Source organism: Tachyglossus aculeatus, chromosome 5 (assembly GCF_015852505.1).
Source record: "Tachyglossus aculeatus isolate mTacAcu1 chromosome 5, mTacAcu1.pri, whole genome shotgun sequence".
In the NCBI taxonomy this organism is placed as follows: Eukaryota; Metazoa; Chordata; class Mammalia; order Monotremata; family Tachyglossidae; genus Tachyglossus; species Tachyglossus aculeatus.
The window spans coordinates 24,964,974-24,977,233 of NC_052070.1; positions in this window are offsets into that span (position 1 = coordinate 24,964,974).

Sequence of the window (12,260 nt, forward strand, 5' to 3'; positions counted from 1 at the left end):
AGTACAGTGCCAGTATTCGGTTAACAAATACCATTAAAAAAAAAGTGCATAAAACCAATTTGTGGAGATAGGGGGGTTTGTGGGAGAGAAAGCAGGTCAGGAGGGTTAAGAAAAAAAGGTGTGTTTGTCTCTTTTGTTAGAGAATGAGCTCCTGTCACTGGAAATCCCAATAACGCTGGATACATTAAAGAAAAATTACAAGGACAAATGAGAAATGGGGAGACTTGGAATTGCCTTCAAAGAGAAAATGCAGAATTTCATAGAATTCCTTTCATTAAGAAAATGCACTCTCTTAGTTGATCTGTTCCTTGTCTTTAGTGTGATTAAGGAAGAGAAAGAGAAATTACCTCAATTAGGAAGTGTTTTAATTAAGGGTAAATAGGTCGTTCGAGGGAAAGCAGACTGATATTCCAAGCCAGTTTAGAAGGAAAGAGCTCTCATCATATGCCCAGGTGAAAGTTAAAGAAAAAAAATCACCCTTTGTTTATCCATTGGGTTTTTATTAATTTACAACTTGGTCTCACAAGATACCAGAATTGAGTAGTGATAATTGACAAAACGAAAGTTTCAGCATGCCATAAACTCATACGAAATGATCCAAGGTTAGACAGAATATGCTCAGATTTGGCTCCCAATTTGAGAATGGTGAAAAAACTTGGAACAGATCAAGGAGAGCAAGAATGATTGAGCATTTGGAAATAGGCCTGTGGATTCAAAGATAAAGGAAATTGATTTATTTAATCTGGGGAAGAAAAGACTTTGATGCCTGGTGGAAAGAATGCAGGTTTGGGAGTCAGAGAACTGGGTTCTAATCTCAGCTCTGCCACTCTATGACACAGGACGAGTCACTTAACTTTTCTGTGCCTTAGTTTCCTCATCTGTACAATGGGGATTAAATATTTGTTTTCCCTCCTACTTAGACTGTGAGCTCCATGTGGGATAGGTATTTTGAGAAACCTGATCATCTTGTATCGACCCCAGCACAGAGTACAGAGTTTGGCATATAATAAGTGCTTTAAAAATACCACAATTTTTATCATTATTATTATTATTATAATTAATACCACTGGCAAAGAGTTCCATAATTCTGTAGCAAGTAAAACACCATTAGGTATTTTTAATGGTTTTATAACCACAATTATATTATTAAAGGATAGGAAGAGAGGATTCATAATGTTTTACCTTCTATACAAAAAGGGATAATATATGAAAGATGCTAATAAAATGTGATATCTCTACTCTGTAGCAATTATCTTCTATTTCCACTTTAACAAAAATGGCAATTAAATGCTTACTATGTTCCAGGCACTATACTGAGCACTGGGTAGACAGAGGTTAATCTGGTTGGATACATACAGTTCCTGTCTTACATGGTGCTCACAGTCTTAATTTAATTTTACTGATGAGGGAACTGAGGCACAGAGAATTTAAATGACTTGCCTAAGGCCAAACAGCAGGCAAGTGGCAGAGCCTGGATTAGAATACAGGTCCTCTGTCCCAGGCCCATTCTCCTTCCACTAGGCCATACTGTTTCTCAAAGCATTTAAGAATGAATGTGATTAAATAGGCTTAAATTCCAAGGGAGATTAGTATTTCATATTAAGGTTAGGGATCTTGTCTACCTACTGTCTTGATATATTCATTCATTCAATCATATTTATTGAGTGCTTACTGTGTGCAGAGCACTGTACTAAGCGCTTGGGAAGTACAAGTAGGCAACATATAGAGATGGTCCCTACCCAACAGTGGGCTCACAGTCTAGAAGATACTATGCCAAACTCTTGTTACAGTATGCTCAAACCCCTGAGCCGCAGGGACTGTGACCATTTTTCACCTATGTATTCTCTCCCAGCACTTAGGACAGTGCTCTTGCACATAATAAGTACTTTACTTTTCCAAGTATGACTATTAAAACGCAGTAAGTACTCAATAAATACCATTAATTGACTGAAAAAAATGATTTACTAATAAGATAGGCAATTAAATGGCCAGGCTGGATTCTGAAGTTCTCTCCCAACTCTGTGCTACCATCCTCAAATCAACAACTTCTCAAAAGGTACCTTGGCTTCTTGACTCCATTTTCTATTTCCTTCCCTATCACTGGATCACATTTGGTGATAGTATTTGATACACGCATAACACTTTAAAGAGGGGAAGAGTAAACACAGATGGATACGTTCTCTCTCCCTTCCTCCAGGCTTATATCTCCTCCTGCTTTCAAGACATCTCTACTTGGATGTCCTCCTGCCACCTCAAACTCAACATGTCCAAGCCAGAGCTCCTTATCTTCCCTTCCCAAACCCTGTCCTCTCCCGGACTTTCCTGTCACTGTGGACAGCACTACCATCCTTCCCGTCTCACAAGCCCGCAACCTTGGTGTCATCCTTGACTCTGCTCTCTCATTCACCCCACACATCCAATCCGTCACCTAGGCCTGCCGGTCTCACCTTCACAACATCGCCAAGATCCACCCTTTCCTCCCCATCCAAACTGCTACCATGTTAGTACTATCACTTATCATATCCCGACTGGATTTCTGCATCAGCATCGTTTCTGACCTCTGAACCTCCTGCCTCTCCCCAACTCAGTCCATACTTTTCTCTGCTGCCCGGATTATCTTTCTGCAGAAATTGTTCTGGGAATGTCAACCCCCTCCTCAACCTGTCAGAGAAGCAGTGTGGCTCAGTGGAAAGAGCACGGGCTTTGGAGTCAGAGCTCATGGCTTCGAATCCCAACTCCACTACGTGTCTGTTGTGTGACCTTGGGCAAGTCACTTAACTTCTCTGAGCCTCAGTTACCTCATCTGTAAAATGGGGATTAAGACTGTGAGCCCCATGTGGGACAACCTGATCACCTTGTATCCCCCCAGCGCTTAGAACAGTGCTCTGCACATAGTAAGTACTTAACAAATGCTATCATTATCATTATTATCAGTCTATCAACCCCCGTATCAAACAAAATCTCCTCACTATGAGCTTCAAAGCTCTCCCATCACCTTGTGGCTTCTTACCTCACCTCCCTTCTCTCCTTCTACAGCCCAGCCCGCACGCTCTACTCCTCTGGTGCTAACCTTCTCACTGTGTCTCGTTCTCACCGGTCCCCTGGCCCACATCCTACCTCTGGTCTGGAATGCCCTCCCTCCTCAAATCTGCCAAACAATCACACTTCCCTACTTCAAAGCCCTACTGAAGGCTCACCTCCTCCAAGAGGCTTTTCCAGACTAAGCCCCCCTTTTCTTCAGCTCCCCCTCCCCTCCGCATCACCTTGTCTCACTCCCTTTACTCTACCCCACCCTCCCTGCCCCACAGCACTTATGTATATAAGTACATGTCTATAATTCTATTAATATTGATGCCTGTTTACTTATTTTGATGTCTATCTCCCTGCTTCTAGACGGTAAGCCTGATGTGAGCAGAGATTGTCTCTCTTTATTACTGAATTGTACTCTCCAAGTGCTTAGTACAGTGCTCTGCACACAGTAAGCACTCAATAAATACGATTGAATGAATGAATACATTAATACCAAACAACTGAAACAAATAGAAGCAGCATGGCCTAATAGAAAGAGAACAAGCCTAGGAGTCAGAGGACCTAGGTTTTAGTCACAAATCCAACATCGTACCTGCCGTGTGAGCTAGGGCAAGTCTCTTAACTTCTCTGTGCCTCAGCCACCTCATCTATAAAATGGGAATTAATACTGTGAGCCCCAAGTGGGACAGGGACTGTGTCCAACCTGATTATCTTACATCTACCCCAGAACTTAGTAAAATGCCTGACACATTGTAAGTGCTCAAAAAATACCATAAAATAATTGAGCAGTAGGTGCATAAGTACTGCCTAAAGAGCTGGAGAGTTGGATTTACTCATTTGCCCTTCACCCAGGTTGACCATCTCCAGCATCCTCCCTTCTTTTTCTTCTGGCCTTTTTAAGAAAGAGAGCAGTCTAAAAATTAGACTCTCCCTGAGTACCATTGTCTCTCCCAACTCCAAACATACTTCACTCTACTCCCGGATCATTTTATTTAAAAAAGTTCAGGTCATATCTCCGTATTCCTCAAAAACCTCCAATGGTTGACTATCTACCTCCTGATCGGGCAACAGATAGTCTATACAATTCGCAGGAACAGAAATGCCTTACCATTGACTTTACAGCACTCGATCCATTCTCCCCCTCCTACCTTACCTGGCTGGTCTCCTACTACAACCAAGCCAGACCACATGTTTCATTCCTCTTATTGCCAATCTACATCAATCTCATCTAACTTGCCATTCATTCAATTCATTCAATCGTATTTATTGAGCACTTACTAAGTGCTTGGAAAGTACAAGTTGATACAAGCATTGTGACCAATGCTTTGCCCTCCCTCTGGCCTTGAACTTTCTACCCCTTCATGTCTGACAGACCACTACTCTCTCCATCTTCAAAACTCTCCTAAAATCACATCTCCTCCAAAAGCCCTTCCCCGACTAAGTCGATTCATTCATTCATCCAGTAGTATTTATTGAGAGCTTACTGCATGCAGAGCACTGTACAAAGCGCTTGGGAAGTACAAATCGGCAACATATAGAGATGGTCCCTACCCAACAACGGGCTCACAGTCTAGAAAAGGGAGACAGACAACAAAACAAGTAGACAGGTGTCAAAATACCATCAGAATAAAATCAATCAATTGTATTTATTGAGCACTTACTGTGTGCAGTACAACGTACCAAGTACTTGGGAGAGTACAAACAACAATATAACTGACACATTCCCTGTCCACAATGAGCTTACAATCTAGAGGACGAGCTAATAGCCTAGAAATGTTCATTTTTCCCCTAATCCTTCTCCTTTCTGCACTGCTTATGCACTTGGAACTGTGCCCTTTAAGCACTTGATATTCATGCCAAACCTAGCCCCGCAACATTATGTGCATATCCTTAAACACATATAAGAGAGAAGCAGCGTGGTTCAGTGGAAAGAGCACGGGCTTTGGAGTCAGGGGTCATGGATTCAAATCCCGGCTCCACTAATTGTCGGTTGTGTGACTTTGGACAAGTCTCGTCACTTCTCTTTGCCTCAGTTACCTCATCTGTAAAATGGGGATTAAGAATGTGAGCCCCCCCGGGACAACCTGATCACCTATCTGATCACCTTGTAACCTCCCCAGCACTTAGAACAGTGCTTTGCACATAGTAAGTGCTTAATAAACGATATTATTATTATTATTATTATTATTATTATTATTATTATTATTATTATACTCTACCACTTTCCCTGTCTGTATTTATTTCAGTGTCTATCTCCCCGTCTAGACAGGGATTGGGCCTACCACCTCTGTTGTAATGTTCTGCCCCAAGTGCTTAGTACAGAACTCTGCTCACAGCATGGCATAGTGGATAGAGCCCGGGCCTGGGAGTGAGCAGTTCAAGGGCTCTAATCCCAACTCTGCCACTTGTCTACTTTGTGACCTTGGGCAAGTCACTTCACTTCTCCAGGCCTCAGTTACCTCATCTGTAAAATGGGGATTAAGACTGTGAGCCCCACATGGGACAGCAACTGTGTCCAACCCGATTTGCCCATATCCACCCCAGAGCTTAGTACAGTAGCTGGCACATAGTAAGTGCTTAACAGAGAAGTAGCATGGCTCAGTGGAAAGAGCACGGGCTTTGGTGACAGTGGTCATGGGTTCTAATCCCGTCTCTGCCGCTTGTCAACTGTGTGACTTTGGGCAAGTCACTTAACTTCTCTAGGCCTCAGTTACTTCATCTGGAAAATGGGGATTAAGACTGTGAGCTCCCCGTGGGACAACCTGATCACCTTGTAACTTCTCCAGTGCTTAGAACAGTGCTTTGCACATAGTAAGCACTTAATACCATTATTATTATTATATACCTTTGATTGAGGAAATCATTTAGCAGTGCCAGCTGGACACAGTAGCCTAGGTTGGAGACGGTGATTTGGGGATTGACTATAAACTCATTGTGAGCAAGGAGCATATCTACTAAGTCTGTTATACTGTCCTCTCCCAAGCACTTAGTACAGTGCTCTGCACTCAATAAGCCACAGTGAATACAATTCACTGATTCAATCATTGATTGATTGATTGGGCCCCGATCTTCTGGGACTAAAATTTCCCACACCTCATGGGAAATATTTGATCTCTGCATTGGTATTTGCACTAACTCCTGATTTTATTTTGTTTACTTTTTTTAACACAAATTTAGCAGTTTTAAATTGTTTTCCTTTTTATTTCACCTCATCTTTGAACAAGTAAAACATTTCAGAACTGAAGAGAATACAATTTAATTGCTCACACCACAGACACTGTTCTCGTCACCTCGCCCCCTCCTACCTCACCTTGCTTCTCTCCTTCTACAATCCAGCCCACACAATTTACTCGTCTGGTGCCATTAACCTTCTCACTGTGCCTCGATTTCTCCTGTGTCACCACTGACCCCTGGCCCACATCCTCCCTCTGACCTGTAAACCCTCCCTCCTCAAATCCAACAGACAATTACTCTCCCCCACCTTCAAAAACTTACTCAAGGCACATCTCCTCCAAGAAGCCTTCCCAGACTAAGCCCCACTTTTCCTCATCTCTCTCTCTTCTTCGTTGCCCTGACTTCCTCCCTTTGCTCTTTCCCCCCACAGCACTTATGTATATATCTGCAATTTTATATATTTATATTGATGTTTGTTTTTATGTATTAATGTCTGTCTTCCCCCACCCCCCAATCCCAGACAGTGAGATCACTGTGGGCAAGGATTGTCATTCTTTATTGTCGTACTTTCCCAAGTGCTTAGTACAGTGCTCTGCGCACAGTAAGCACTTAATAAATATGACTGAATGAGTGAATGAATGTAAGATTTTCTTTGCTTATGTTCATATATTGGTAGATTCAAATAGAGAATGTTTATAGTATTTATAATTTTTTATAGTTTTGTAGTACAATATTTATCATCCACTCCTTCCACCAGTACAGAACATATAAAAGGTTTGGGTTCTGCCATTTGGAGCATAAAATCCTGAGCTCAAGGTCATTTAAGTGGATTTGCTAAGTGGATTTTAAATGGAAAATGGAGTGCTTCCCATCCCAGAGAACAGCTGAAATCCTGAGACGGCTGCCTTGTGTTAAATCAATGTTTAAGTCTGAGCTTTTCATTCCTCACACATGGTTCGTGCCACCAAGGGATGGTGTTTTCTTTTTCTGGAGGAAAATCTTTAGAAGGGTGTTCTATTTTTTCCTGTTCAATTTTTGCATCCAGTCTACACAGGGTAAGCCTCAGGATAAGGTCACAGATAACCCTATGTATTGCATGTTGGTGGGGGGAGGTAGGAGTGGGGCTTACATTTGAACCCTAGTGCTAACTCTTCATGGTGACTGACACAAATTAATTCAGCTTCTTCCTCACCTATCCCACCCCCTAAACTAATCCTTTCCTGGGAAGGTTTAGGAGAGTCCACATAATTTAGATAGGTTGTTGAAGTTCATTCATTCATTCAATCATATTTATTGAGTGCTTACTGTGTGCAGAGCACTATACTAAGCACTTGGGAAGTACAAGTTGGCAACATATAGAGACAATCCATACTCAACAATGGGCTCACAGTCTAGAAGGGGGAGACAGACAAGAAAACATGTAGACAGGCATCAAAGTCATCAGAACAAATAGAACTAAAGCTATATGCACATCATTAACAAAATAAATAGAATAGTAAATATGTACAGGTAAAATAAATAGAATAATACATCTGTACAAATATATATATATATATATATATATATATATATATATATATATATATATATATATATATAAAGTGCTGCTGTGGGGAGGGGAAGGAGGTAGGGTTGGGGGGATGGGGAGGAGGAGAGGAAAAAGGGGGCTAAGTCTGGGAAGGCCTCTTGGAGGAGGTGAGCTCTCAGTAGGGCTTGGAAGGGAGGAAGAGAGCTAGCTTGGCGGATGTGTGGAGGGAGGGCATTCCAGGCCAGGGGAAGGACATGGGCCGGGGGTTGACGACAGGACAGGTGAGAACGAGGTACAGTGAGGGTACGCTATCAACTGTCAAGTTGACTTTCTGAAGAAACGCAACTAAGGTCTCCATCCCACACAAAACTCACTGTGTATGCCCAATCACGTCCCTTTCTTTCCCAGGATATTTTTAAGGACTGTCACCAAAAATGACTAGTAGTACTTTCCCTTTTCCATAACTGGTAAATGAGTCAGCTCAATTCAATTTGATCATATTTATTGTGCGCTTACTGTGTGAAGAGGATGCATTAGTACCAGGAAGAAACTGCCAGATTGTGTGACTGTTTTTCAACATCAATCAATTAATCAATAGTATTTCTTGAGTGCTTTCTATGTGCAGAGCACTGTACTAAGCAGTTGGGAGAGTGCAATGCAACATAATTAGCAGACCTGTCCCCTGCCCATAATGACTTTGCAGTCTAGAGGGGGAGACAAACATTAATATAAATAAATAAATGATTTATACTGTATAAAGATATGTACATAAGTGCTGTAGGGTTGAGGATGTGGAAAATTTCAAATGCCCAAAGGTCACAGATCCAACTGCACTGAGATGTAGAAGGGCGAACTAGCCTCAGAAAAGAGGGTTTAATCAGGGTAGGCCCATGCAGACCTAAGTCTAGAAACAAATATTTTTGAGAAATTTTCGTGGGTGAAGGAGGGAGAGGAAGGGGGAGAATGTTGCTAACATCTAGACAGAGTTGTTGATTAAAATATGTTGAACCAGACCACCCCTTAAGGCAGGCAATTCCCAGAGTCTAGAATAAAAGTGTGAAAAACCTTGATAAAGTGAAGTTCTCTAAAATTCAGTGACAGACTACTACACTTTACTAATTCAAAATGACACTACCATCTCCTTCCACTTCCTTAAATTATTCAGTTTAACTGCCCTGTTTATAATTGATCCTTGAAAAAATAATAATGGCTATCATTAAACATTTTCTAGTTGCTAAAGTCCTGGAGTAGACACAAAGTTCTATGATTGGGCAAAGATCCTGTCCCCTACAGGCCTCCCAATCTACCTTATCCCCATTGTAGTAATGAGGAAACTGAGGTCCAGACAGATTAAATGACTCACCCAAGGTCTCACAATAGACGGAGCTGGAAACTGAATTAGGATCTACTGTCTCCTAGCCCTATGATCTCGTGATTAGTCCATATTGCTTATCAGGACAAACAGAACCATTACTTTCTGAACCAAAAAAAAAAAAAGAAAAACCAGCAACAACTCTGCATCTTATATTTCCTTTGAGAAGGAGAGAGAGAGAGAGAGAGAGAGAGAGACAGACAGTTGGGAAGATGACGAAAAGTAGAGTCATTGGGCAGATTCCCGGAAGATTGGAAGTCTTGAACAAGTATAGGAAGCAGCATGGCCTAGCATAAAGAGATAGGCCAAGGAATCAGAGGCCCTGAGTTCTGGAGAAGCAGCGTGGCTCAGTGGAAAGAGCCCGGGCTTTGGAGTCAGAGTTCATGGGTTCTAATTCCAGCTCCACCACTTGTCAGCTGTGTGACTTTGGGCAAGTCACTTCACTTCTCTGTGCCTCAGTACCCTCATCTGTAAAGTGGGGATGAGGACTGTGAGCCCCACGTGGGACAACCTGATGACCTTGTTATCTCCCCCAGTGCTTAGAACAGTGCTTGGCACATAGTAAGTGCTTAACAAATGCCATTATTATTATTATTTTTCATTCATTCAATCGTATTTATTGAGCACTTACTGTGTTCAGAGCACTGTACTAAGCGCTTGGGAAGTACAAGTTGGCAACGTATAGAGGCGGCCCCTACCCAACAACAGGCTCACAGTCTAGATGGGGTAGACAGACAACAAAACAAAGCATGTGGACAGTTGTCAAGTCATCAGAATAAATAGAAATAAAGCTAGATGCACATCAACAAAATGAATTGAATAGTAAATATGTACACGTAAGATAGAGTAATAAATCTGTACAAGCATATATACAGATGCTGTGGGGAGAGGATGGAGGTAGGACAGGGTCTGGGAAGGCCTCCTGGAGGTGGTGAGCTCTCAGTAGGGCTTTGAAGGGAGGAAGAGAACTAGCTTGGCTGATGTGCGGAGGGAGGGCATTCCAGGCCAGGGGGATGACATGGGCCAGGGGTCAATGACAGGACAGGTGAGAACGAGGTACAGTGAGGAGGCTAGTGGCAGAGGAGCAGAGGGTGTGGGCTGGGCTGGAGAAGGAGAGAAGGGAGGTGAGGTAGGAGGGGCTGAGGTGATGGACAGCCTTGAAGCCAAGAGTGAGGAATATTTGCTTGTTGCATAGGTTGAGTGGCAGCCACTGGAGATTCTTGAGGAGGGGAGTAACATGCCCAGAGCCTTTCTGCACAAAGATGATCTGGGCAGCAGCATGAAGTGTAGACTGAAGTAGGGAGAGACAGGAGGACGGGAGATCAGAGAGGATGCTGATGCAGTAGTCCAGTCGAGATAGGATGAGAGATTGAACCAGCAAGGTAGTGGTTTGGATGGAGAGGAAAGGGTGGATCTTGGCAGTGTTGCAGAGGTGAGACCGGCAGGTTTTGGTGATGGATTGGATGTGAGGGGTGAACGAGAGAGTGGAGTCGAGGATGACACCAAGTTTGCGGGATTGTGAGACGGGAAGGATGGTAGTGCCGTCTACAGTGGCGGGAAAGTCAGGGAGAGGGCAGGGTTTGGGAGGGAAGATAAGGAGTTCAGTCTTGGACATATTGAGTTTATTATTATTATTCTAACCGTAGGTTCACCACTTGACTGCTATGTGACCTTGGGGAAATCACTTAACTTCTATGTGTGTTTCCATTATCTCATCTGTAAAATGGAGATTGACTATTAGCCCTGTGTGGGACAGGGACTACATCCAATAATATTTTACTATATCTAACCCGGTGGTCAGTACAGTGCCTGACACATATTAAGTGCTTAACAAATACCATTTAAAAAAAATAGGCAATCTCTCAAGGAAAATTTTCTTTCTACATGGCTTCAAACCATGAGCTCTCAGCAAAGCCACAAAATTTATGAAAGAACTAACTCTGTCCTTCATATAATTGAAAAGGAGGTCACTCCCAAATGTTTTAGAAATAAATGCGTGACTTCTGGGTTTGATTTCCTCCTTCCCAAGGATTTTGCCATAGTGGGAAAGGTTTGTGTGCTTCTCGGTTGTTTTTATGTTGCTTTGGAAATCGGTTAAAAATGATGTATCCAGATTTTGTAGAACCTAACTGCACACAGAACAACGCTGCTCCACGAAGAGTTTTGAGGGGGAAGCAGGCTCCTTTGATTCACTGAAGGAAGCAGAATGAAACTCCTTGACATCCTCATCCAGTCTCACAGTTTGGGGAGGGCCCCGGGGTAAGTAATAGTTGCATTCACAGTATTCATTGAGTACTCACCATGTGCAGAGCATTGTACAAAGTGCTGAGAGAGAATATACAGTTGGGAAATGGACATGGTCCAGCTGGGATCACCCCACGCACTGTACTCTGAGATGTTAGTACCTGGATAGATGCTGAAAGACCATTCAAGTCCCAGGAGCTGAACAAAGTTAAAACAGAGATGACTATGGCCCTTGGGGTAGCCCAGCAAGCATAATTGGCCAGGGTTATTTCTGCTCCTGGATTACCCTTAGGTGGTTAGTCTTCCTATCCTCTTAGAATGTGAATCTTATACTGTGTCTACCTTAGTGTTTGGCATCTAGAAACACTTTACAACTATCATTATTGTGCTATGATTATTATGATTTTTCAGATGGAATTTTTTTTTGGTTTGAGGACACTACTGCCTGTTATGTAATTAAGACAGACTGAAAGGAGCTGGGAAAAAAACTTGGAGAGAGCATGGTGGTTAAATACACGTTTGGTTCACATGTATGGTGCACACAAGAGTGGAGGAGAGAGTGTAGTGCTTTTACTTCTTTCCCCACACCAAATGGTGACAACAATCAATCTATTAAAAGTATTAAATGCTTAATCTGTGTAAAACATTGTATTACATGCTTGGGAGAGCACGTTGGAATTAGGAGACACAATCCCTGCCCTCCAGAGCTTTTACTGTCGTGGGGGAGGCAGATACTAAAATGCATTTCAGGTAGTCGGAAGCAACAGAGTTTACAGGAACATAGGTGCTACTGGGACTCGATGGGACTCGACGGAGGGGGAGAAGGAGAGCAACATTAACTAGAGGATAGAGCACAGGCCTGAGAGTCAGAAGGACCTGAGTTCTAATCCCAGCTCTGCCACTTGTTGGCTG